Source organism: Haemaphysalis longicornis, unplaced genomic scaffold (genome assembly GCF_048455015.1).
Source record: "Haemaphysalis longicornis isolate Haplotype H1 unplaced genomic scaffold, Haemaphysalis longicornis Haplotype H1 scaffold_10, whole genome shotgun sequence".
Lineage (NCBI taxonomy): Eukaryota > Metazoa > Arthropoda > Arachnida > Ixodida > Ixodidae > Haemaphysalis > Haemaphysalis longicornis.
The window spans coordinates 20,449,127-20,475,259 of record NW_027526204.1 but is presented as its reverse complement, the minus strand read 5'-3'; the positions used below and the strand labels follow the sequence as shown (position 1 = coordinate 20,475,259).

The 26,133-nt window shown below is 46.9% G+C and overlaps 1 protein-coding gene and 1 long non-coding RNA gene across 3 annotated transcripts in view; one reads left to right on the top strand and one right to left on the bottom strand.

Annotated features, from left to right (window-relative positions):
• LOC144158273 (uncharacterized) overlaps positions 1 to 26,133 on the bottom strand; it is a 299,163-nt gene that overhangs the window by 126,832 nt on the left and 146,198 nt on the right. The gene's annotated exons all lie outside the window — the stretch shown is intronic.
• LOC144157644 (uncharacterized) lies at positions 13,732 to 23,719 on the top strand. The gene is made up of 4 exons (XR_013319810.1): positions 13,732 to 14,017; positions 16,151 to 16,363; positions 17,250 to 17,484; positions 22,732 to 23,719. It is a non-coding gene; the product is annotated as an uncharacterized LOC144157644 (long non-coding RNA).

Below are 26,133 nucleotides of genomic sequence, written 5' to 3'. Positions count from 1 at the left end.
GCTTACCGACTGGGCTTTCAACTCGTTCCGCCTGTTGAGCTTCCCTCAAGGTTTGTTGACCCGGTGTCTCCCTGGCTTGGCTTGTTGGTAGCCGCACCGCCGTGTTTCCCGCGTGCTTTCCGTCGCGTCTCAACTCCCGTGCGCGGTGCTGCGGCGACCTTCGTCGGGAGCTCCTCGTCCGCGTCTTCACAGCTGGACCCTCCTGGCTGGTCGTTCAGGAAGGCCGCCTCCTCTCCCTCAACATCGGTGGTTTTCGCCTCCTCACTCCGCTGTTCGCCGTCGCCGTGGGCTAGGGGTTGGTTGGGGCAACGGTCGGGGAAGCCTCAGCATCACGCTTGGCGACCGGTTCCTTGAGTTCGCCGGCCGCGCCGCTCTCGTGGGCCCCGTCGCTGCATTGCGGCAGAGGGGAAAGGGTGTTGTGTGGCTGCGGCACTTCCTCTTTTTCCATTGCCCCGCCGGCCGCCGTAGTGTGGGACGCTACGGTAATCCGGCTTGTTTCGACTGCCGCAGGGTGCGTGAGGGCCGCCGGAGACTGCTCCTCCTCGCTCGGCGGGCTTGGGGCCGGTGTCAGTGGCACAGACATGGCCGCCATCTCTTCGGCATCCATGTATTCTTCTAAAGATTGCGCTGCCTCAGGTTGCCTGGTAGTGGCTGCGTACGACTGCGAGCAGTCTGCCTGCGAATGCCCGAACGAACGGCAGGCGCGACACCACGGTGTCGTGCACAACCTCCGGATGTGACCGATCTGGCGGCACCGCAAGCACATGGGTGGTCGGCCGGGTACGTCGATCAGTATAGTGCTCCCGTTGATCAGGGCTTGATGCGGCACTGCGTCGAGCGAGTTGGGCTCCCTGGGGATGATGTGCACCACCCTGGTGGTGCTGGTCATGTGCTCTATGCCGGGGCGACGCCACCCTTCTCTAACGACGCGCAGTACTCGGCCGAAGCGGGCGAACTGTCGTGTGAGCAGCTCGTCCGGGGCTTTGGGCGGCATCCAATGGATCTTGACCTCTTTTTCCTGCTGGTTGGGGTTGATGACCAGGCACTTCCTCCCTTTGGCCTTGATCTCCGTTTGCAATACCAGCTGCTGCATTTCTTTCTCCGTCCTGAAGGTCACCATCCACCCGTGGTTGAACTGAGGGGGCCCCCCAGCAAACCATAAAACATCTTGTGGATGTCCATTCTATGTATCTTCCCTGATATTCAATGTGCAGAGGATATTCGTGAACGCCCACTTTATGTCCGCAAGATATTCAGGTGATGTCCCTATTGCCTCGGAGTAGACATCCACAAATACGTTCGTCGGATATCCACAGGATGTCCTAAAAATTCATGGAAACTTTCTGTGGACATTTCACAGATATCCGGACGACATCATGTAATGTCCATTTGATGCCATGTTGAGGCATTCTCAAGACCTTATACATTATTATATAACTATTTATATATTATTATTAGTGACATGAAACCATCTCCAATTTGTATTGCAAAGAAAAATGGTATTTATTTCACAATCATTTCAATATCCACCCGATTGGATCCACCCGATCCAATATCCCCCCACTGTAATGCCTCAGGCGCTGTGGGTACTGTGTAAATAAATAAATAAATAAATGAACCTTGATGGAAGTCCAAGACCTAGAAAACATTAAAAAAATAAAAACCGCACCAGTTAAATGCTTGTTAAATAGCTATTATTGAAACAGCTACTTACACCATTATGCCTATTGAAAGAGTGACAGGTTAAAAGAAAATTGCAATCAACGGGGCGGGTCAAATACTTTACAAACAAATACACCAGCAACATGCGTGCATATATGAATCGTTTCTTAACGGTACAACTAAAATGAGACAAGAGAAAACACACAGCAAAGATTTCAGCTTTTGAATAAAAACAGTGCCAAATAAACAATGTGATTCAACTTGAAGCCATGAAAACTTAAGCAAAGAATAAATTTTAAATGTAACAAACCCACAAAATATTTTAAATTAAAGTTATCATGAAGTTAAACAGAATACCAGAGAAAATAGGAGCTGCCAGAATATTTAAGAAATAGGCCGGAAAAGCAAAGGCAAATTTAGTCTCTAAAAACTAGCGCATGCTAAAATATTACGCAAAAGAAGGCACGTGCTTGGATTCATGTTCACGTGTTCTGTAAATGTTCAGCCAGGCAAGCCTGGCACAGCGGCCAGTGGCCGTTTTGGAAAAATAAAGACAGTTCGTTCTGGGCAAACGGCTCGGCTTGTTCTCATGTCTTTCGTGGGCCTGATGGCCTACTGTTCGCGGTAGTCACTCTTACCGCTCGGCCATCCGTAATTCTACACATCTAACAACTGGCGACGAGGATGAAAGAAAGTTTCATGTGAGTCTTCGTTCCCGCACCGTTCTGCCATCCGTTCACCATGCCAAGTTCGGCAACCTCGAGCCGTTCGAGGGGGGAGGAGACGACTGGCCCTGTTACGTGGACCGGCTCCGAGCATTTCTCTTGGCCAATGATGTCGCCCCAGAGTAGCGTATTCGTCAGCTGCTGCGTATTCATAAGCGTATTCATCAGCGTATTCATCAGCTGCTGCGGCCAGAAAACGTATGCTTTGCTCCAAAATTTCGTCAAGCCCGCCAACCCCAGTGACAAGACGCTGGACGAGATTCTTTAATTCTTGGAAGCCATCTGCCGTCGTGCAGCGTTTTCGTTTCAACTCGCGCGTTCGCGCAGAAGGGGAATCCGTCAGCAACTTCATCGTAGCACTAAAGAGCCTTTCCGAGCACTGAAACTTTGGTGCTGAACTCGAAAACATGCTCCGCGACCGCATCGTGTGTGGCACAAACAACGCGGACGTCCAAACAAGACTGCTGGCAAAACCGGACCTCACCTTGGACGATGCCGTGCAGACCGCCCTGGCAATGGAAGCAGCAAAAAAGGACGCAGGCGAGATAGCCCAAGCTAACACGAGCAGTGCTTTCTCGACTCACCGTGTCTCTTCAGGCTCGGGAGGCGTCACCTGCTACCACTGCGGGGACGGACATTTTGCATCGAAATGCAAGCATTTGAAGTCAATCTGCAATTACTGCCACAAACGAGGTCACTTGGCGAAGGTTTCCAACTCGATACGAAAGGACAGCCAAGCCCAAAGCTACAGCCCTTCCAAGGCACGTTCGTTCTCGGCACGAAGTTCACCGTCGTCGAGCAACCTTCAACGTGTGAATACTGTCCGCGATGAGGACGCCGCTACATCTTCCGAAGTTTTCGACATTTGGCCAGTTGACTACGCCACGCCGTCTCCGCCTTTCACCGTCACTGTTGACGTTTGCGGCAAGCCGCTCCGCATGGCAGTGGACACAGGGGCAAGTGTCTCCGTCATGGCCAAGTCGCGTCTTCAGTTTTTGCCTTCGGTTCCTGTGCAGCCGTCACAACTGCTTCTGCGAAGCTATTCCGGGGAACTGAAAGAGGTTCAGGGCAAAGCTGACGTCAGCGTGAAGTTTCATGGCAAGGAGGCCGACCTACCTATTTTTTTGACCGGGGACGGATCGCCCACTCTTCTAGGACGCAAATGGATGCGTGAGCTGGGCATCGGCGTTTCCGACGTTGAAGTGAACGTACACGCACTTTCCGACATCAAAAACCTAGTCCAAGACTATGCCGAAGTGTTTGAAGAAGGCCTGGGAACGTTCAAGGGTGCTAAAGCTTCTCTACATGTTCCTTCAGATGCTCCGCCTCGTTTCTTCAAGCCACGCCCACTGCCGTATGCCTTGACAGATGGAGTCACTCAAGAAATCCAAAGATTAAGGAGATATTCCATTCTTGTTCCAGTCAAGACAGCAAAGTGGGCTTCACCTATTGTTCTTGTGACCAAAAGGGATGGACGCATCAGAATCTGTGGAGACTTTGGTGTCACCATAAACCCAGTGGCAACAGCGGAACTGTACCCCATTCCAAGGATCGAGGACCTGTGGACTGTGCTTGCTGAAGGTGAGAAATTGCGTACCAGCAAGTTGTCCTTGACGAGGCCTCTAGAGAGTACATCACCATTTCGACGCATATGGGGTTGTTTCAGTACACCCGGTTGCCTTTTGGCGTCTCATCAGCTCCAGCCATATTTCAGCGTGAAATGGAGAACTCGCTCAGGGGACTGCCACACGTAGCAGTCTATTTCGACGACATTCTTGTAACTGGAGCACCTTCGCAACCTCCGTGCTTCAGGAATCTGGCCTCAAGCTGAAACTTGAAAAATGCCACTTCGTGCCACAAGTTGAGTATCTCGGGCACATCATCAGCAAGGAAGGCCTTTCCCCGAACGTTGACAAGGTAGCAGCCATTCTGCATGCTCCTGTGCCTCAAAATGTCAAGGAACTTCAGAGTTTCTTGGGACTTGTCAACTTCTACACGCGCTTCTTGCCCAATCTTTCGTCACTCCTTCGTCCACTGCACTTGCTTCTTTGTGAAGGGAAGAAGCGGGGGTGGGGACAAGTACAACAAGATGCATTCACTGCCTGCAAGCACTTGGTGACATCAGCCCCAGTTCTTGTGCATTTCAACCCTGCCAGGCCTGTTTGCCTCAGCTGCGATGCATCGCCTTATGGTATAGGTGCAGTCCTGGCACACAAAGATGCTGATGGCCGGGAACATTCCATTGCTTTTGCCTCGAGAAGCTTCTCAAAAGCACAACAAAACTACAGTCAACTCGACAAGGAGGCATTGGCTTTAGTGTTTAGTGTGGATCGGTTCCACCAATACTTGTGGGGCATCTCATTCGAAGCACACACTGACAACAAGCCATTTCTTGGACTGCTGGGTGCCAACAAGCCCGTTCCCGTGCAAGCTTCGCCTCGAGTGGTCAGGTGGGCTCTGAAGCTTTCTGCGTTCAAGTGCGAATTTGTATACAAGCCTGGCAAAGAGCTCGGCCACGCTGATGCTCTTAGTAGACTGCCTCTGCCAACTGACACCACTGCATTACCACGACCTGCTGACATCTTCTTGCTGGAGGAGGCATATCCGAGACTCCTTTCACCTGGTGTTGTGGCCCAAGCCACAAGAAATGATCCAGTTCTGGGTCGTGTTGTTCTTGCTGTTCTGAAAGGAGAAAGCCTCCCAGTGGGACCAGAGTGGAACCCCTTCAACACCAGAAGCTTAGAACTCAGTCTCCACGAGGGTTGCCTACTCTGGGGATCAAGAGTTGTGATTCCAAGATCATTGCAGGTCCAAGTTCTTTGTGTTCTTCATGCCAGCCACCCGGGTATCGAGAAGAGCAAGATGATTGCCAGGAGCCATGTTTGGTGGCCAGGCATTGACGATGACATTGCCAACAGTGTGAAGAGCTGTGCTACGTGCCAGACTTAACATCGAGCTGCACAGCCGGTTCAGCAGACCCCATGGCCTTTTCCACAGCAACCCTGGTGAAGGCTTCACATTGACTTTGGGGGACCATTCCTAGGTCACACGTTCTTGGTTATTGTGGATGCGTTCTCAAAGTGGATAGAAGTCTTTCCTGTGTCTTCAACATCTGCAGAAGCTACCATTTCTGCCTTCAGAATTGCATTCGCTCAGCACGGCCTGGCTGACGTCATAGTTTCGGACAAAGGTCCTGCCTTCACCAGTGCCCAGTACCTTGAGTTCTTAACTCGAAATGGAATACGCCGCATGCTCGTACCGCCGTATCACCCTGCCTCAAACGGTGCAGCTGAACGAGTTGTACAAACTGTGAAGAACAAACTCAAGAAGTCTGGCTCTGGGAACTTCCAAACGCAGATCTCCAGGTTCCTGTTCCACTACAGGACCACACCACATGAAGTTACACGTCGGCCACCGTGTGAGCTTTTGACGGGAAGAATGTTCAAGACTCCGCTTGAACATTCTTCAAGAAACAACTCAAGCAGAAGTTGTGTTGTTGACAACGTAGCTTGCGGAACCGGCACCAAAAATTATGAGAACCCGGTCTCCATTGTTACACTGAGAAATAACTAATAATAGATGCCTGACATCAACTTTGTGCATTTACGTAATGGTGCAAAAGGATGGCCAGTTATGGTTCATTACAGTGGGTGGCATTGGAGATCGTACTGAAGCTTGTCTACTAATGAGAAGTGCAGCGTCTATGTGAGTCTGTACGGCAAACTCACAAACCGCAAAGCCATAGCCGGTCGTGACAGAGTCTGCCAAATTACGTAAGGCAAAACATGCGCGTCGTCAGGGTGTGGTGCATTTTATCGCTTACAATGCACTAACCTGCAAGAGGCTTACGTTTTTACTGATCCCACCTTGTTATTTTATAGCGAAGCTGTCTATGGCTCCGGTTTTGTACGGTTTTTGTGTCCGTCAGAAATTTGCGTATGCAAAAACACATCTCCCGAGTTTTGATTTAAACGCGCCAGGCGTTTTATAGCGCCGAAATTGTGTTTATGTGTTTGTTTGTCTTTCATTTGTGAGTCGCTTCAAACAAAATGCGTTCGTGTACGTGCGTTTATTTATTGCAAAGACGTGCAGTTGCATGCTTGCTTAATTTTACCAGGAACTGCGCTTGCTTTAAATAAAAAAATTTACGTTCTTTTTAATTTCACTTCTGTTCTGCTGGTGTAAAGGGGCGGCTCCGCCTCAGTCGTGACTACAGGGCACCGGGTATGTGTAAAATTTTCACGTGTAGGGGGACATGCAAAAACTATCTGTGTAAAAGTGCCCTGCGTCAATCCTCTGCTGCGAACAGAACGTCTTCTCACCGTTTCCAGACCATCTACTGAAATTGAGTGACAGCGAGGAATGGCTGGTGGGAGTACGAGATCTGTCAAGAGTTAATACCAAGTTCAAAAATCATTCACCTCAGCCTCGCTGGTCATCCACGTACGCTGAGTGCACTGGCTCATGATTTCTTTCTCTGAACTCTTTGTTGTCTTCTGGGGTTTTATTCTTGTACAAAGCGTTGTCGGGTACGCATTATTGTTGTTGAGAGGCGGGACTCTCTACGATTTTTTTCGAGATAGAGTTACACCTCTACGATTTTCAAATGGACCGGACTCGGCGAGAAACAGAAAGCGTGAGTTGAAGAAAAAACATCTGCAGAATGTGCCGTATCTATCTTAAAGCCAAAAAGATTCAGGAAAGGTTTTAATTCAGTGATTCCCGCTTTAAAAATACGTGGAAGCTACCCTAGGACCGACTTGTCCAACTTTTATTTCTCGATTCCTGGCTTTTATTCAATCTTACTTGCACCCCCTCCTTCCCCCTCCCCCCTTAAGAGCTCCAAAGAATTCGAGAGTCGATGTTTTAGGGGCGAAGCTCCTTAAAGGAGTACTGACACGAAATTTCAAAGCTGAGATAACTATGTAAAACGCTTCCTTTTTATCAGGAGATATCTCCCAGCAAGTTTCAACAGCAACCGTTCAGCGAAACATATTTAAAATCCATTTTAATCTTCGCCCGCACGAGAAAGGCCAGAGCGGGTCGACGTGACATCATCTGCTACGTGCCCCAAACTGTCGACGTCGGGGCTCCCGTGACGAAGCCGACGCGCTGGCTGTGGTTGGCGCGCGCTGCTCGGGCGTGTGTACACGTCATGGTTTTGGGACTGACGTCATGCTGCCAGGGCCTGTGGGGACGGCGAAGACCTCGGCCGGTGTGGCCGCGCGCGTGCGCTCACTCGCGCGCGCTTCCAGAGAGGCAGCGGTACGGCAAGAATGGTGACGCCATGTGATACATGCTGTCATGGCGGCCGTTTTTTTGTCGAAACCGAAACTGGCACGAATAAACGACGCCGTAAATGAATGTTTATGCTGCGCTCGACCGCCTAATCTGTCATTCTATGATTAGTGGGCTGGTAGGCACGCATAGCAGCGAAAAACCGTAACATAAAAATTTCGTGTCAGTACTCCTTTAAGACGTGGGTCTGTCCATCCTCGACGTATGTATGTAGCCACCTCTAGTTTAGTTCTTGGATTGTTTACTAGATGGCGTGGCTACCTCTAGTTTAGTTCTTGGATTGTTTACTAGATGGGGGTACTTGTATATGATGAAAAGATGCGCTTGGATTGTTTACTAGATGGCGTGGCTGCCTCTAGTTTAGTTCTTGGATTGTTTACTAGATGGCGGGGAGCGTTGTAATAAAATCCGTTCGCTGTTGGCGCGCGCTCGGAGTCGCCCGATGGATAAGGCTGCAGATGTGCGAGCCCGCAAGGCAGAAGCGCTCCGTGAAGCTGCGCGACGCCGCCGCCAAGATCCTGCCGTACGAGAGCGGGAGGCCGAAGCGTGTCGTCTGGCTGCGCGACGACGCCGCCAAGATCCCAGCGTTTGAGAACGAGAGGCTAGAGCGTCACGGCAACGGCGCGAGGACCCTGCCGTACGCGAAGCCGCACGGCTGCGGCGCGAAGAGGATCTCCAAAACGTCAGAGAACGGGAAGCGGCGAGAAAGCGCGCGTATCGGCAGGCAGACCCCGATGCAGTGAGAGCTCGTGCGGCGTCTGCAAAACGCATCAGGCGAGCTCAGCCCCAAGGTGCCGACGCGCGGTTTAAGCGAGACTTTCTAGACGTTACGTTCGGACACAGATGTAGTGCGCGAACTTTCACTGAAGAGTCACGGTTTTACCGATGATTTCCCCTCAGGAGCTTCGCCCACTCATCATCATTCACCCCGTGGATATGCTGTGAATTTTTTGTCTGAGATCTTTCTTGACCACACATTTCTCCCTATCATCAATTCTATGTGTATTTTGTTGGATTCTGCATGTTTACTCTATTCCGTGAGACTCCGGTGCTTGCATATCGCGATGGCCGCTACATTAAACTCCATAGCTTATCAATTGGTTCGTTGTCGACAGGAGTGCCACAATTTGTGCAGTGTTGTCTCGCAAGCCAAGGGTGTTTCTTCGGTTCTTGGAAATCACGGCTGCTGCTTATCGAGATAAACACCGTTGTAAATACACTTCTCCGGCGAAGGGTACCTGTAAAGGCTTAATTCATTCTCTAAAGTTTGACCAGCTCTTATAGTAAGGTGTCCGTCTTTTCAGATGATTCACTGTAATTGCGTGTCTGCCATCACTTTCCCTGTCTTAGTTCCCTAGGTGCTTGTGCGACTGCTCTTCAGCTTTCTGTGGCACTTCGTCAACCAAGTTTATCATTGCAACATTATCTATACAGCCTAATTTCGGTTGATTTATAATTAACTCGAGAACTTTTACGCCACTTTCATCACCTAATCTTTGTCTTGCGTTGTGTTACCTCGGTTGTCTCTGAGTGCATGCATTCTTTTTTCCAAATTGAGCGCTTCTTGTTCGTTCTTCTTGAATACCATTCGCCAATTTCTGAGACATAATTGCTGCACGAAAACGAGCATAAAGTTTGAGGACACTACCCAAATCGGCGGTGGGTCCTCAGTTTATATTCAAAAGCAATTGGCCTTTCCACCTGCGAAAACTTTCAGTAGGGCCAAGTGACAAAACCCTTAGGCGGAACTGTAGCTTCAAAAACGTAGTTAGTGAGCATGGCCAGAGGATGAAATAGAGGTTCCACTGGTTGTGGCGTCTCTAACGAACCGAAACCCTGATCTTCGTCTTTTGCAGCACTCGCAAGTCCATCACACGTGAATGTATTCAGAAGCGTCAGTGATGCTGTGCGCCACATCGTCGGAGATGAACATCAAGCGCATTTCTGTTAACGCTAACCTCACCTTGGGCTTCATAAGACGCAATTTGTCCCTAGTCTATTTTCTATGAAAGGCTTTCTTACAAACGTTGTCACAAAAGGTCACAATAAGAATGCGCATGTCTAATCTTTGATCATCACCCTGCCATTCTGATTCATAACCGAGAACAATTGAAAATATTAACAATTAACTCGTCGTTACAGCACGCTGTTAGTGCCAAGGCATTGGTAAGTTGGGCAGTCGGTAGATGCGAAGACCGCCGCAGGAACAGGGAGTTTACCCACAAGTAATGTTCGGAGGTCTAAGTGACAGGGCAAAACTTACCGGTTTTCGCTTGTTACCATACTGCACGTAACCTGCTTCTAGGGACAGACGCACCGCTATTGCCAGACAGAACGCCTAACATGATCAACGACACACGTAGAGTAACGATTGACCACTGTTCACGTAAATTCGTCAGAAAACAAGAACAAAAGTTATAAAGGGTCCTCCTACTTCAGAGGCAACGCCAAAGCTCAATTCGGGCAAAACACACTTGAAGACTGCAACGAGCGCATTCCCTTAGTAGCAAACTGGAAAGAACCTTTCTGCACCTTCAAAAAACGAAGCGCGCCGAGTTGGTGCGTGCACGATCTTCTCCAGTTACTTTGAAAGCGCTTTGTAACGACTCCAGTTTTCATCCTCCTGATTGAAACATTGTTACCGGTGTTTAACTTGAGCTGAATTACAGTGTACTAGTACACTGTAGCTGAATCATCAGAATCACGGCCGCCATATTTTTTTCGATTCGCGTTCTGGTCGCTTTCAACAACCGCCTCTACTCCTGCGTTCCAATTTCATCCAAGGTCTTCAAACGAAAAGGCAACAGCTGAGTGTGGTAAATCCGCGATGTGTAGACGTGCCACATTCCTCCGCCCTGAGGATGCCAGCAAGAGCTGTGCTCATTCCTTGTTTGCAGCGGCATCCTGCAGGCACGCTGTCAGTTACGTGCACATTTTTACGGTTGTTTACAACGCAATGACTCACTGTGACATAAAACATGAATGTTTTAACGGTCTGAAATGCATAAATTTAGTGCCACGATGCACTTACCTTGAATCAAACTGCAATAAGGTTCGTATTAGCATGAGATAGGTGGGTCGGGGCGGATTGTTGGGAGAAGAATAGTATAACCAAAAATGGCAATCCTACACAAATTGAGTGATCGAGGAGAACCATAATGAAACCTTTCGTCTGAAAAACTTCCGGCAGTGTGGTCAAGTAATTTCAACGGTAAAATCACTGCAAGAGCTACAGGACTGTGAGATTCGACATTTTGAATTCCGTAAATCAAGGTCGTTTTATTTTCGCTTGAAAGCGGTAGAAATCCTTCCTGCGTCAGTTGACCCAAGAGGGCCCACAGCTTTGAGCAGTAGGGCAACGCCGTCTGTATAATCCTTGCATAACGCGTAAGCGAAAAACGGCCAAACAGCCACTCCCCTGTTGCTCTCCCCTACCCTTTCCCGCTCCGTAGCCTTCCTGCGTACTTTCAAGTCCACCAGCCAGCGCCGCTTCGCGGAAACTATGCAAAATGGTTGACAGTTTGTCCAGTGTTCCCCGGGCGGCGCTCCGACGCCTTCGAGGCAAGCTGACAGTTACACGCTGCAGCGTTCGCTACTTGCGAGCAGTGACGTAAGGCGGGACGTCCGCCGCTGCGCGCCACATAGCGGATGAGTGCCTGAAGTAAGCGTCCCTAGCGCTCCCATTGGAAAGGGGGCGACGCGTTAGGCAATGTTTATACAGGCGGCGTTGAGCAGGGTGATAAGAAAGGCTATAAATCTTTTATGCACCCTCAGTTCCACTCCACTCAACAGTTCGGGCCTCGCTAAAGCGCCCCGCGACCCTTTCATTCATCTATCGAAAGGTCCGATTCGGTGGTTTATTAGCTGCAGTGCTAGATGCGTAAAAATTGAGGCCATTAAAAAGCTACACAAACGTATTGCCTTAGAGGAATATATAGATAAATCTCCGCTAAATTACTTTTGCAAGTGACCGCGAAATCTCAGGCAGTCAAATCAGAACCAATGCTATAGCACTATGTGACCTGAAACTTTTTGTAATTGGCATTTGCAGCTTCTTTATTTCTTCACAAATATAGGAAACCATTCGTTCTGCGTTATTTTACGCGCGGAGCTCTCAACGGCGTCGACAATAAATAGGGCGTATACTTATCTCGCTTGAGTTCTGCTTGGATAAAATATAGCTTGAGTGCTCCCCTCACCCCACATTCATAGCGTCAATGGGAAGGCCGTTATCGGATAGATTTGTGGCCGCACTGCTGTGAGCGCAAACGCTATAGCCGTTCAAAAAGGTCACAGTCTGACTCACCGACAAGAAACAAAAAAAGACCATCCGGGGTGTTTTTGCTAGTGTCGTTGTCTACAGGTGCACACACACGGCGCTCAATGGTATTGCACTGACGGTCGTTGGCCTTTTTACAACCGCTGAGTCCAGAGCATCCCCATTTTTCTACATATGACAACGGCAGCGATCCTTCCGGTGCTGTGCTGCAACGGTCATGAAGAGACCGTGGGATGTTCGCAACGGAAACGGCTTCCTTGTGTTAATGCGAACTTGACGTATTTTAGTTTTTATGAAAGCATCTGGGTCTGCACCCAAGCTGCGGTTCAAACATGCACTTTGGACAGACTTCCACAAAATTGCAGTATTCAAACGTTTCGGATGGCCGGAGGGCAACGAACTTGTTAACTACCGCAAAAACTGCAGGTATTTTCTAGTCCCTGGGTTGCTTTACTATTTGTAAATGGCTGAAGATGAGAATGAGCAAGGCTGTAAATACTGCGCCTTGTTTTCGAACATGCATTGGCCTGATCTCCGAAGCCCATATTGAGGCGCTAGTTTCAAATCAATGAGCGCGGATGTTCACCACGACAAAAAACGAAGTCTACACGAAGACTGCGTCATTGTGTTGTGCGCAATAAATTTTCGTCAGTGTGTGAAGCACCCAGTGAATGTATAATTTGACATCCCAAGCTAAAGGCTGGAGCTTTTTTGCGACATCAGTATAAATTTTAAATTTCTGTACCGGTGGTATTTTTGCCACAACGCTGATTCTGAATTTCATGAACGCTTTTGGGTGCATAAGAAGTCCAAAATTAAGGCTCCTTTATCAAAGGAGGAGCTAATTTGTTGTGCTTTTCAGCATTGTGGCAAAGACCAGGACAAGATGCTTCACTTCCTCATGTGTATTTTGGTTTAGAAGGACTTCACCAGCTACGGTGCTCCCTTCCGTGCGTTTGGTCGTGTTGGTTACTACTTTGTCAAAGTGGAAATGCACATTTCTTCAAAAATACAAAATGAAAAAAACATTATCGCCATCCAACGTAGGCACAAAAAGTTGAAGCCCTTGTTTCTCGCTTCGTTTGCTGTAGTCTATAAAACACCTTGTCTTGGGGTTATTTTATGGCATAAATTCCAGAGGAGCGCAGCAATATAAAAAAGCGGTTATGTGTACATTAGATCCCAATATTTTTGAAGTTAGACGCAAATAAACAGGCGATAAAAAACGCAATTGCGGTGGCATTACCCACGGATTGGCTTACCCTCAATTTGAGTTATGCTCTGTGTAAAATAGTTCTGTTTCATTAGACTCTTTTTTTTACTTCTAATTACCCTGCAAGTATTAATATTCTCTCATTGACCTATAACGTAGCTCGTTAGCAACTTCTGCAATTAGGTATCCACAATTCCCTTTCTGAGCTCCTCGAAGCACAGCGGGTCCAGCAACTCACTCGCCTTGCCCTCACCCCTACGGGTCGCACGGTACTGCATAAACTAGGCTACCCCACTCCTCTTCCTTTAGACACCCCCCAGCGTATCCCTCCGTCACTCCGCGCTCACATCTCACTGTTAAAAAAAAACATCAATTTACGTGGAAACGGCAATGGAACATGTAATGTTCGTCGATATTACACCCCCTTTGCTGTTCCATCCAAGTAACAGGAACTGTACCGTAGCACTGCAAATTTTCTATTTACGTAACAACATCCGATATGTGTGGGGAACTACGCCTGGAGAAGCACTTTACCCGAGTGTTTTTGACGCAGGGGTCACACACACTGCGGCTGATCCGAGGTCTCAATAACGTCTCGCATTTTATCGGCCTTTATTTTTCCGCGGACGTCATCGCCACATGAGCCGCGCACGCAGTGCGGAACACGACACTTTATCGCGGCGCGGATGCCGGGAGCGGCGATCTACTGGGGTTCCCGCCAACGTAGGTTCCCGCGTCGTCAGTGCGGTCTACACTCCGACCGTCATTTCAAGTACCGAAGACTGCGTCTGGCAGCCCAGCTTTGTATGGATTTTGCGCCACACAAGATCGTTTTGCAAGGTATGTACCATTCAGCCATTCATAACTGAGGTATACGATGCGCTATCCGCTTCTTGTGCGTCGCTGATGCGGCGCCGAATTACCTTAAGCCTAACGTGGTTTCTGTTTTGCAAGTGCGATTAAAACGTATTTACACCGCATGCTTGAAGGCAGCCGTTTGGGGGGAGAAGAGTGAGCGAGAGTGAGGTGACATGGGGATGGTGAATGTACTGCGCAAGCGTTTGTTTGTTCGCGATGTGGGAGCGTGATATTCCACTGATAGCGTCGCGCCGGGCGAGCGAACGCTTACCTGCGGCACTTATTCAAAGTCTTGATAGCGGGACTCATCTGTTCAGTCTCGACCTCGCCGCGGGTAGTGCACGGGTATTCCGAGGATTCTCGAAACCATTGTGATATATGGGAAAAACGAATGCCGGATTGCTCCTCGGGGAGTCCGCGGCGAGTCGAAGGTTGATAATCGAAGAGGCGCAGTGTGGCATCAAACAGTAGTAGCCGGGCGGGCGAAGGCTTTTTTGCGGCAGTGATTTTGAGTTATAGATAGCGTCTTATATATTATAAGAAGTTTCTAGCACATGAAGCAGGGAGTTGATAACTCTAGTGGCGCTGTCAGTGCAATTTTTGGCTTTTGTGTAAAGTCGCTGCACGCCAGGAGTGTGCCGCGCAGAGCTTTCCCGCAAAGCGTTTGCGTCGTGCGGACAAACCAACTTACTTTACGTTGTTGTCCGAGGGCAAAAAAAAACCAAAAAATATAAGTGAGTGTTTCGCAAGGTCATTTCATTGCCTCCGGGATTGGACAAAAAAAAAAAAAAGGCATGGATGACGGCCAGTTTCAATGCCGGACCGATCGTGGTAGAAATGTGTTCACCCGAAAGCGCAGAATAAAATTACATACATACCGGCTGCCCCAGGCACATGCAGTGCTTTATTCAGCGGTTGCGGCCTACGAATGTTCGCCGCGCGGCTTGAAGTTGAAAACCGATCCTCGGGCTTTCGCGGGCGGCGGGAAGCGGAGCGCCGGGCAGTCGCCATCTGAGCACCCCACGAAGGTGTACCCCTTGTCATCGCCTCCTGTATTGCGATGCCCTTGTATAACATGGCTCGCAGTCGGATTAAATTGGTTGTTTTTAGTGTATAGGTTGTTTTTAGCGTACGTGAAGTGTATACGTTGTCCTCAACATCGTCATGGGCAAAACACGCTTGAAATGCTAATGCTTCCCGTTTAAGAACCTATGAAGTTAGGAGGCGTGTACGTGCTTCTGACGCCGGGAATTTCCGGCCTTTATTTAGCGCGCGACTGGCGTTGCACCTTTAAACACGGCGTGGAGCAGGGAATTTTCTGCGAGCAGGAAAGCGATTCTCCATTCATTTCATTTCATTTATTGCATACTGCAGACCTTCGCAGGTCCAAGCAGGTTGGCACGTATGGTACAAGTAAAAAGTACATATACAGGCACTAAAGTAAGGCAGAAATGGAAAAGGAAAAAGGAAAGAATTTGACACACAAGAACAGGTTTACAGACCCAAACAAAACACAGTTAGCAAAACAACCAAAGTGAATCCTTATACAGAGTCTTTTAGGAAGTTGTATTCTTGCACTGTTTGTGGAAAGAAAGAAAATTTAAATGTATCTGTGCATTCAAAATAAGGTGTTAGGGTTGATGCGATATTGGCCTTTGCGGTACATGCTTCTGATGTACATTGCAAAATTGACGCTCTATTGTTCCGCCGTGTGGCTATTGGCACCGCTGGCAGTATTACCCAGCAGCAGCCCATGTGTATCTGTGTGAGGTAAAAAAAAAGTTCCTTGCAAACGAATTCACCACAGTGAAACCAGGAAGCAAAGCACGCTATAAGCCTTGAGCGATATATCGCCTAGCTCGCGTTCCGAGTAGATTTTCTAGAAAGTTGTGAGAAGGTGATATGACATAGTCAAATCACCACTTAACAAAATTAGCGGGCGATTTTTTTTTCGATTTAAGTTCCACCGAGAAAGCGTAGTATCTAAGTTTATGTCGGGCATACCGGAATCCATCGTGGTTGCTTCGATGGTGCACGGTAGTGCCTTAGTGCTACAAATGAAGTTTGACTACAGCTGCTTTTTTTGGTGTATTTTCTTCCATGTTTGCCTTTCAGTTAGTAGTGGGTCCAAAGGGCAAAGAAGGTTCTCATGGATGAAAGCCTAAAATCAGAGGAGGAGCAGGATCAACGTCTTCAGGAACACCTGTTCACAACGTTCTATTCATCGGTGCGGCTTAATATCAACACAAATGGCACGAAGGCCAGCGATGTGCAAAAAGAGTGGCCCCTTCTATTTACGCAGCACCACTTCCTGGCACACTTCGAAAGGTACCTCATGAATTGTGCATGCAGTAATTGTTTCTACACTCATTAATACCAATCTGATGGGACTGAGAAAACACATTTATTCAGAAAAGTTACGTCTAACCGAAGCTCATGATTGCCATTAGTATTACGTATATTACGTAAGCACCAAAGTAAAGCCACACTGCAGTGTATGGTTGATGATTGAACAATATTCGAATTCGTTACAAAAAAATGCTTTTTTACACACGCTGTCCCAGCTAATGAGAATAAAATGGTAGAATTGTTGATAAAGATTTTGAAAGTTAGCGGTGCATGGCATACAAAGTGCTTCTAGTTACCTGATAGTTAACACTGTTAAGGCTGCTTCATCTCTCATCCAGCTGGTCATAAAATGTTGGGCTCTGGCTTGATAAGGCTTGTGAACCTTAAGTGTTGGTTTCATCTAATTGCAGTGGTGTATAGTACGACTTCAGAGCCTTTCTACACATTTTGTCAAAGCCTTCGTGCTGCTGTCAAACGACACTGGTGTCACAGACACTACTTGTTTTCTGTGAGCCCTGGTTGTTACCATCAGGCTTCTTGCACAAAACCTCGCTTGTTGGATGCTTGCAGTGTGAATCTTCATGCTTGTGTTAGTGTTTGTGGGCAATTGTGGCATTGCGATTTAAAATTTTTGTAATGACGGAAAGATGACGAAAAATTAAGCACAATTCAGTTACACAATGACATGCCAGCCATTTTATGCTTCACATTAAAGAATAGCCATTTAACTGTCCATTTTACAATAATGCAAGCGCACAATACCCCACCTCTATAGTTGCCCCGGCTGCCCATTAAATAAAGTTCTTGTTTATCCTGCTGGCTGCTGATGATCGTGCTGGCACTTTTTTGATCGTTCTTTTTCCAGACTCACTGGCACGAGACTGCGGGGACTGTTCTCGGAATCGAGCGTGGAAGATCATGAGCTGCTTCATGCATTTTTCCGACACCATGTCAAAACGGAGGAATCACTGCAGTGGCTCCTTCAGACAGACAGGGCAGCACGAGAACAAAGTCGTCCACGGGCGCTGCTCATCGGTCTCTTTCCCCTGATGTGCCTGTTTTTCAAAGAGAAAATTGCGTCGCTCTTCTGTGTTGTGGAGGTAAATACTTCATAACCCTTATTGGCATGCACAGACCAAGCCACACCCTCACACATGCCACAACAATTAGTAAAAATATGATTTCAGGTAGTACTAGGTATTTTTCCAAAACTCGTTCTTTGTACATTGTGAAGCCTGCCAAAAATGTACACAGTTGGTGTGATTCTAAGAAACAGGAGGACTCACATCAAGCAAAAAGCAATAATAAAGTAAAAAGTAATGCAGGAAAAGTGACGTCCTCAATTGGCTTCATTCATATCATCAAGTATTGTCTCTAGGTGCTTCTCAGTACTTGAAATCACGAACTTGATTTTATTTCTTGTGCGTATTATAGCATCTTAAAAACTTGATGTGGATATGCACCGTGAACAGTGAGCAAGGCTGTTTGGTGCCGTCTGATATGCGCGTAGGTATGGGTGTCAATCGATTATTATGGGTGGATGTCCATTTCCCCAAATGTTTTTATAGAATGGCAAGATTGTTCACCCTGCAGTCGAGCTTTGTGGGGGCACAAAACCACAGTCTGCTTCTCTTTCGCTTTGTTATGCTCTGTGGTTGTTGGCAGACTTGCAGCTCTTTCAAGGAATAAGGGGTAGAAAAAATCGGGAACATAACATTTGGTTCAGAATTTTTAAAGTTACGCAAATCAGTTTACATGTAGCAGAACTAGCAGTCATGCACTGTTTCTTACATCTTGTTACACTTTTTTTGCTAATTCTTTGGCTTCTTCGAGCTATTTTACTGTTACTTGTGCTATTTTGTTCCTTTTTATCAATTCACACAAACTGTTTGGCGGCATGTTTTTGTCAGGAATTCGCTTATGCATGACATTGACAGGTGTTTTTTATGTACAACAAAACTCCTTTTCCTTTTTATGCTCATTTTTTTACGATGCAGCAAGCGTAGTGGTGAGAATGTAAATTCATTGTCTGGGATTCAGGTTAGAATTTTGGTAGGATCACAGGTGAACTTAAAACCAGAAAAATGCTGTGAATACTTCTACAGCTCTTTCTGAGTTCATTCCACTCACAGAAAATTTTATTGAAGGGACTAAATTTACCCTGTGTTGTGTCTAAGGAACATTGGACGTACCCTATCGCAGAGGCTAAGGGTACACTATGGATGTATTCTGGGGTACACTGTTCACACGTTTTCCTGGTTCATTGTGCAGTTCACAGTCTCAATTGATTTTTAACAAACTTTCCAAACCAATTCTACTGGCTGAAATTTACGAAGCGCCTACAGTTCCGTTAAACTGGGAAATACTGCTGCTCGAACTCCCCGTACCATTGCCCAATAAGATGTCCAATAAGTTGTGCGCATATAATGCAGTTTGCCTGCTACAAAAGAGATGCAGCAAGCGTAATGTGTGTTGGTTAACCAAGGTTGACAACGGAAATGTAGATGTTTTCTCGTGCATACATTTACAACTTCTACGCCATATTTAAAACACTTTAAAATAATGCTGAAGGGGTTAAAAACTAGTCCGTGTTTCCGTTAGTGCTTGGCAATGGCGTGCTTGGTGCAGCGGAATTATGGACGGAAAGTATTCACATGGTCATGCTACGTGAACAGTGTATGCACAGAATCTGTATGTTGTGCACATGGCAGAAGTGAAATGAACTGACACCGAACGCTCAGGCTATCGTTAACCGTAATATAATGCAGGCGTTATTTCTCAAACCGTATGCTGCGCAATTTTTATTTTTCACCGCAAGTGGAAAATTTGAGTCAGGTGCTATAAAAATGTTGGGCAGCATCTTGTTATGAGAGTCGAGATGTGCTGGGATGATTGGTTATAAGTCATTTTTTCAGATTCTATATTGTTATCAGTAGACTGCACAGTAACAAGTGTTCAAGCTTATGCAATTGGAAGCACCTGTTTCCCCTGAAGTATATTTTTGTGACAAACTCTATGCTGCCACTGAAAGCTTGAGCCTGATTCCTGTACCAGCTTTGGTAGCTATAGCATAGCAACCCCACAGGGCACCATGATGCATGAAGTTCAAGCCATTCTTGGCCGCAGAACATAGTGCCACCGTTAGATATGAACAACACTGGTACGGTGGCTGTGCCAGTCAGCTGTGATCTTTGGTGTGCTTTATTGCAGCACCATGCAAAGCATACTATAACATTCTACAGTAATTCCGCAACAGCGTGCTGGTAAACGAAGACAAATTTACTCGGTGCAATGGGCAAATGAGAAGTTACGTGAAGGCAACTTTGCATCATGCCCAGCAAGAGAAACGCACGCAGAGCGTCTCTTGTGCATCATACCACTTGGACAAGTCATTCAGGAGCTACATTGTTTGGTTCGAAAGCTAGTGATCATTTTTAAGTCGCCAAAACAGGTTGTTGTGTTTGCAAACACGGCATCTGACTGCACGATAGTTCTGTGCAGGGTACCCCATGCAATTACACTTGTAGAGACGTGTACACCTAAACTACTAACTGGGCCACTTGGGTGTTATATGTTGGGCTTTAATCCCAATATGATGGTCCAAAAGTGATAACACAAACTTTAAGTTTGGGTATAGCAGAAACTCTGACGTCTGGAAAGTCTGGCGGGGTGGTCTGTACACCGAGTGCCGATTTTTAATTCATGACTTGGGTTATACAATATCAATAACAAGGGAGTCATTTCAGATAAGATCGAACAAAGCATGGCTGTCGACCTCTTCAATTCGCTTGAAATTTTTTACCTCATTCCCGCATGTATATAATGTGCGGATTCACAAATATTCTCGGTGGAAAAAATTGTGGCCGAATGAAAAAAAATTTGGAAAGCACCCGCGTGGACCCCGGCTGCTACCTGCCCCTGCGCCGTGGCCAAATTTAGGGACGTCTACCAAAAAATATGCACATCAGGCGAGAATGGTAATTTTTATGCTTAATCTACGCCTGGTGTACATTTCGCCCCCAAAATATGGTTGGCTAGAAAAACATATTTTTCTAATAAACTTCCAAATCTTGCTCAGAAACCATTTTGTTCTGTACTTTGGAAGCCAGTATTATCGTAAGTGCTGGAGCTATAGCGTTCAAATTGTATTGAGGGCTGCTCCTGGCAACCACAAATAAGGGCCGTAAATATTGTGTCTGTGCAAGCTACGGTTAAAAAGCAACTGACGCACGAGTTTAAAAAAAAAAAACGAAAACACTCCAAGTTCAGAGGCTTATCTAAAAAATGGTTTCACTATTGTTGAAATGCATGTATGTACTTCAACGATAATTAAAAACATGTTGCATTATTTTGTTCTTGACGCGCTACAGCGCGACAAAAAACCTGGTCGGCCAGTTCTTCACAAGATTCTGAGACACGAAACAGTGAGAGCAACTTCCACCGAATGTGCTGACATTTTATCATTTTTTGTACCAAAGGCAAACAATTACTTATAGATAGTATTTCGAAGAATTCAGAAGTGAAACTGAAATTTTATGTGAATTTTGGAATGAAAATAAAGCCTGCGCACTGCTAGACGTGTACTGCTTAAAGAAAAAATGAAGGAACTCCAGGTTCACACGCATTAAAAAAAACGCTTCTTCGAGTTTTATGAAGCTTTTCACAGATAGTTTCCTCTAAATTTACTTGCGTGAGCCAGTTTGGTCGCTAATTCAGTAATTGAACCAGTGTGTCCGGAGAAGGACCGAAGAGGGGCGCACTACCTGGAGGCGTTACCCGCGCCGGGGTCATGTGTGGCCGATGCCCGTTTTTAATACTTGCCATGTGTGCTGCCGACCGGACGGGCTTCCGTTGAACCTCTGAATTCTGGCGAACGAAAGTTACGTCCAGGCGAGTTAAAAAACAAGACTGCGTGCACCTTGTCAAATAGCTGATCTTATGAACCAAATGTAGCGCATCATGGCAGCAGTGCACACAAGAAAAGAGCGTTGATAATGTAAGACAAAGAGTGACCGCGATTGGAAAAATCTAGAGGAAGCTCTAAAATTAGAGCCGAAGAACTTAAAAAAAGGTGCGCTGTATCCGTGGTGTGCAATGACGCACAATATTTGTGGGGCTCACACAAGGAAGTTTAGAGGAAAATATCTGTGGAAAGCTTTATAAAACTGGAAGCGTTTTATAAGAAATACGCGTGAGCCTGGAGTTCCGTTTTTTCTTCAACCTACAAGTTTTTTCTCCAAACTGTGCAAGTTTAGTGGTGCGCAGATTGTTTATTTTCGTCCCAAAATTTACACAAAAATTTCAGTTTCACTTCTGAATTCTCCGTGAGTAATCGTTTTCCTTTGGTGCAAAAAATTATAAAATAGCTGCACATTCCGTGGAAATTGCTCTCACTGTTTCGTGTCTCAGCACCTTGTGAAGACCTGGACGATATGAGGCTTTGTTCTCGCGCTGTAGGCGCGTCAGGAAGAAAATGATGCAACATGTTTTTAATGATCATTGAAGAGAATTTCAGCAAAATCGAAGAAGTGTTTTTTTGAATAAGCCCCTGAACTTGGAGTGTTATCGTTTTTTCTTCAATGTTGCACGCCAGTTGCTTTCTAACTGTAGCTTGCACAGACGCTATATCTACGGGCCTTATTTGTGCTTGCCAGGAGCAGCCCTCACTAAAATTTGAAGGCTCTAGCTCCCTTACTTACGATAATACTGGCTCACAAAGTACAGAACAAAATGCGCTCTGAGCAAGATTTGTCATTTTATTAGAAATATGTTTTTCTAGCCAACGATATTGTGGGGGGAAATGTACACCAGGTGTACATTAAGAATAAAAATTACCATTCCCGCCTGATAAGTATATTTTTTGGTAGGCGTCGCTGAATTTGGCTGCGGCGCAGGGGTAGGTAGCGGCCGGGGTCCACGCGGTGCGTTCCAATTTTTTTTGTCGGCCAAACTTATTTCCACCGAAAATATTTATGAATCCGCACATTACATGCATGCGGTAACGAGGTAAACAAATTTCAAGCGAATTGAAGAGGTCGAACAGCCATGCTTTGTTCAATCTTATCTGAAATGACCCAAGACACATTCAGGCACATTCACATCTGGTCTTCACATCTGGTATTTCGGTCCTGCAGGACCACAACGAGATAGATAATACCCTTCTTTAACCTCCACCCCCGGTTCAGTATAGGGGCAAACGGGTAGCTTTAGGACAATCAAAATCATTCAGTTTGCATCGTGGCATTTACTGAATCTGCACTTTCAGTGAGGATACAAACATGTATGTCCGCAGAAACTGGTTATGGGCTAAAAAATTGTGCAACATAATATTACGTCTTATCTTTCAGGAAACTTGCAGGCATGAACCCAGAAGAGGGCACCCGGCAGTCATCTCGAAAAATCACTACCATTCACCCCAAAGTCCGGACCGCTCTCGAAAAATTGGAGACATTCCGGAGCAAGTAATTCGATTGTGCAGCCCTGTTTTGAAGTCCTCAAATTTAAGTTTTGCACAACCGTTTTATTTTTTTACTTCGTTCATTCCTTTGGTTTCGTAATGCCTATTTTTTAGTAGTCTTGTACCATGTAGCACATGTAGTCGAAATAAACGTTCCAGCCTTACAGAAGTGTTTTAATTCACTCATGGTGAGGCCACAGTTGTGGCGCAGCGCCGTGAGGACACTCTTGTCGGCAACGTTTGGCAGTTTTTGCTTCCTCTTAGGGTAAATGTAACGTGTGCCTTAAGCCAGTTTTTGTTTTTTTGCTTGAATTTTCACTGTAAACGTTTTTTGTTCAGTAGCAGCAATGGGCTTTGGGTTATTCATGCTATTTTATTTTATTTTTAATGTCAGTTTGTACCGCTGATTAAAAAATAGCAGGAATGAAAATTCAATGCGGATTATCTTCATGTCAGAAAATTTGAAAACATCTATACAAATGCAGCATTCAGCCTATCTTGTAGGCTGAATGTAGCTTGTAGCCTATCTTCCAACTTAAGCCGATTCCAGGAGAGCATGAAAATTTGGTACTTGACAGAGTGCGTGATATTGACTTTCTATGAACTGTTAAGGTGATAAATGTACTGTGTGCTACAATAGAGCTTTTGTAACGTAACACACACTTGCAGCATACGCACAGCCAGAGAACTTGCTAGGATGCTATGCGTTTTTATTCAGTCTGAATAGTTTTGCATTCAGGAGCTTTAAGAAAAGGCTCAAGACTGTTTTGTTGCTGCTTTTGTTGCTACAATTTCACTGACGCAATCGTCTTGAGCTTGCAGCTTTTTTAAAGCTTCCTTAATGCAAAACAATTCAGATGGAATAAAAGTGCTTTGAATTCCAGCATATTCTCTGGCTGCACGCACGCTGCAAGTGTGTGTTACGTTACAAAAGCTCTATTGTAGCACACAATACATTTACCATTTTAACAGTTTACGGTAAGTGTGCATGTTTACTTCATTACCACACATGTGCCATAAAAAGACATTGCAACACAATTCCTGCATTTAAAAAGAATAGGAAATGTTCTGTAAACATGTTGTACGGTACATTTCCTGTAGGTATGTTGTATAGAACATTCTCTGTTCGCTATAAATATGGGTGATGTTCCGTAGCCTAGCTACACGGGACTTGTACTGCTTCCCATTTGTACGGAACATTTCCTGTAATTTGTTCCATAATCTAGAACCACGGAACACGTCCCATCACCTGACGCTACAGAACATGTGCCATAATTTTGTAGTACGGCACATGTTGTGGCAACAAGGTTAGCATGAACATGTCCCGTAAATTGATGGGTATTTTTTTAACAGTGCATCCCCAAACACATGCACCCTTCCTTCAATCAAGGCAGAAGACAGGCCCGCGTCACCCGCCTCCGGGCCGAATACCACAACAAACCGGACACCCGATACACGGACGTCGCTCCGTATACATCCCGCCCTGCTCACGTACTAGTTGTCGTCGACTCCAAATCTGTCAATGTTACCTCCCTCAGCATTCTCCACGCAAGCACCATGACGGCTGAAGAGACAGCCATCGCTCTAGCAGCGACCACGGCTTCCTCTAACTACGTGGCAATCCTCACAGATTCGCAACAGGCTTGCCGCAACTACTGTACAGGCCGCATCTCTCCCTCAGCGCTGAAGATACTATCATCAATCAAGGATCCACCCCACATCCAGATTGTATGGACACCAGGTCATTCTTCCCTCGAGGGAAACGAGGCGGCACACGCCGCTGCCCGCGCTCTTACATTCCGGGCGTTTTCGTCGACGGAAGAGGACCTTTCCGAACCCTCCATCTATCCCCCGGTCCCTCCCCGATACACTGAAATCCTATATCATTATCGCCAACTGCGGCTTCAATACCCTCCTCCTCACCCATCCCTCAGCACACAGGCGGCTCGCATTTGGCGTCGACTGCAGACCAACACATTCTACAACACCACGATACTCCACATATCTCCCTCCACTTACCCCTACAACTGCCCTTCTTGCTCCGTCCCAAACACTACCTACCACCTAGTCTGGGAATGCCCCTACGCGCCAAACCCCCTCCCTTCCCCATCCCCTGAGCAGTGGGAGCGCGAGCTGGCCAGCTCACGGTGCGAGGACCAAGAACGTCTCATCACTCGCGCCCAAGTAGACCTGTGCGCCGCCGCGCCACGCCGCCGCCGCCGCCTATTTTGGTCGCGCCGTCTGCGCCGCCGCCGAAGTCGCGGGAATGAGCACGCCGCCGCCGCCGCCGGGCAAAATTTTCGGCGCGCCGCCGGCCCCGCGCCCCGCCTATTATTCTTTTCTTTGAGGGGAGCTGCTGAAGGGCGACTCTTCTGAAGAACGAAAGAGTATGAAAGGAAAATACGTCGCTTCGCTGGAAGTTGTCGTTTCTCCCTCTGCAAGAAATGCCTCTCTCAGCGGTGCTGTTCGTCAGGAAATAATCGCGACCCACCATTGTACTTTCTGCCTGGAATCAGCTCATTCTGCTGCTCGTGTGGGGAGACTTCTGGTCCCCTTCCTTCTCCGAATACCTTTTCTTCCCGGCCCGTCCCATAGCAATCCTCTCACATTGCATGCGTACCGCGACGTTGTTAACAAAGGATAAATGCGTGATTGCCAACCGTGTCGACGCGCTTGACTCGGAATCCTCTTGAAGCACCCCAGCTTCTCTCGCTGCCACACAAGCGCGACATCTTTCTTGTTTTAGCCGCTTTCCCAGAAGCTCTGCAGGCACCCATGTTACCCCAAGCATCCATGGTTAAACAGGCCCACCTAACTCTCTGTGTCAATAGCCCTCTTTCTTTCTTCTCCAAAGGGAAGTAGGACGGAGGGCAGGAGCGAACGCAAACTTCAGCCCCTGAAGCCATATTCGTTCAAAAGTGTTTGAGCACCTTCCTTCTTGATAAAGGCCGGTCTCTTGGCGTATTAATAACATCGTCATCCAACGGGGATAAAAGTATACACTGCAAGGAAAATAAAACATTAACACAAAAGTAGCGGTCGCAGAGAGACTGAAAAGAATAAATGCGAATGAAAGAGAACGACCGGAGTACACAAGTCTCCACAATCAGTGCGCCAGCTCCTCCCGCCACTCGTCGATTCTCTCAAGGGGACAAGCCGCTAACATCGAAGAATGAAACCCCATAATCAGCACGGGAACAGTGCACAAGAAACCGCCGCAGTAGCACGCAAGCTTGAATTGTCAGCGTCATTACGGGAATAGTGCACGGGAAGCGGGTCAATAAATGAACTG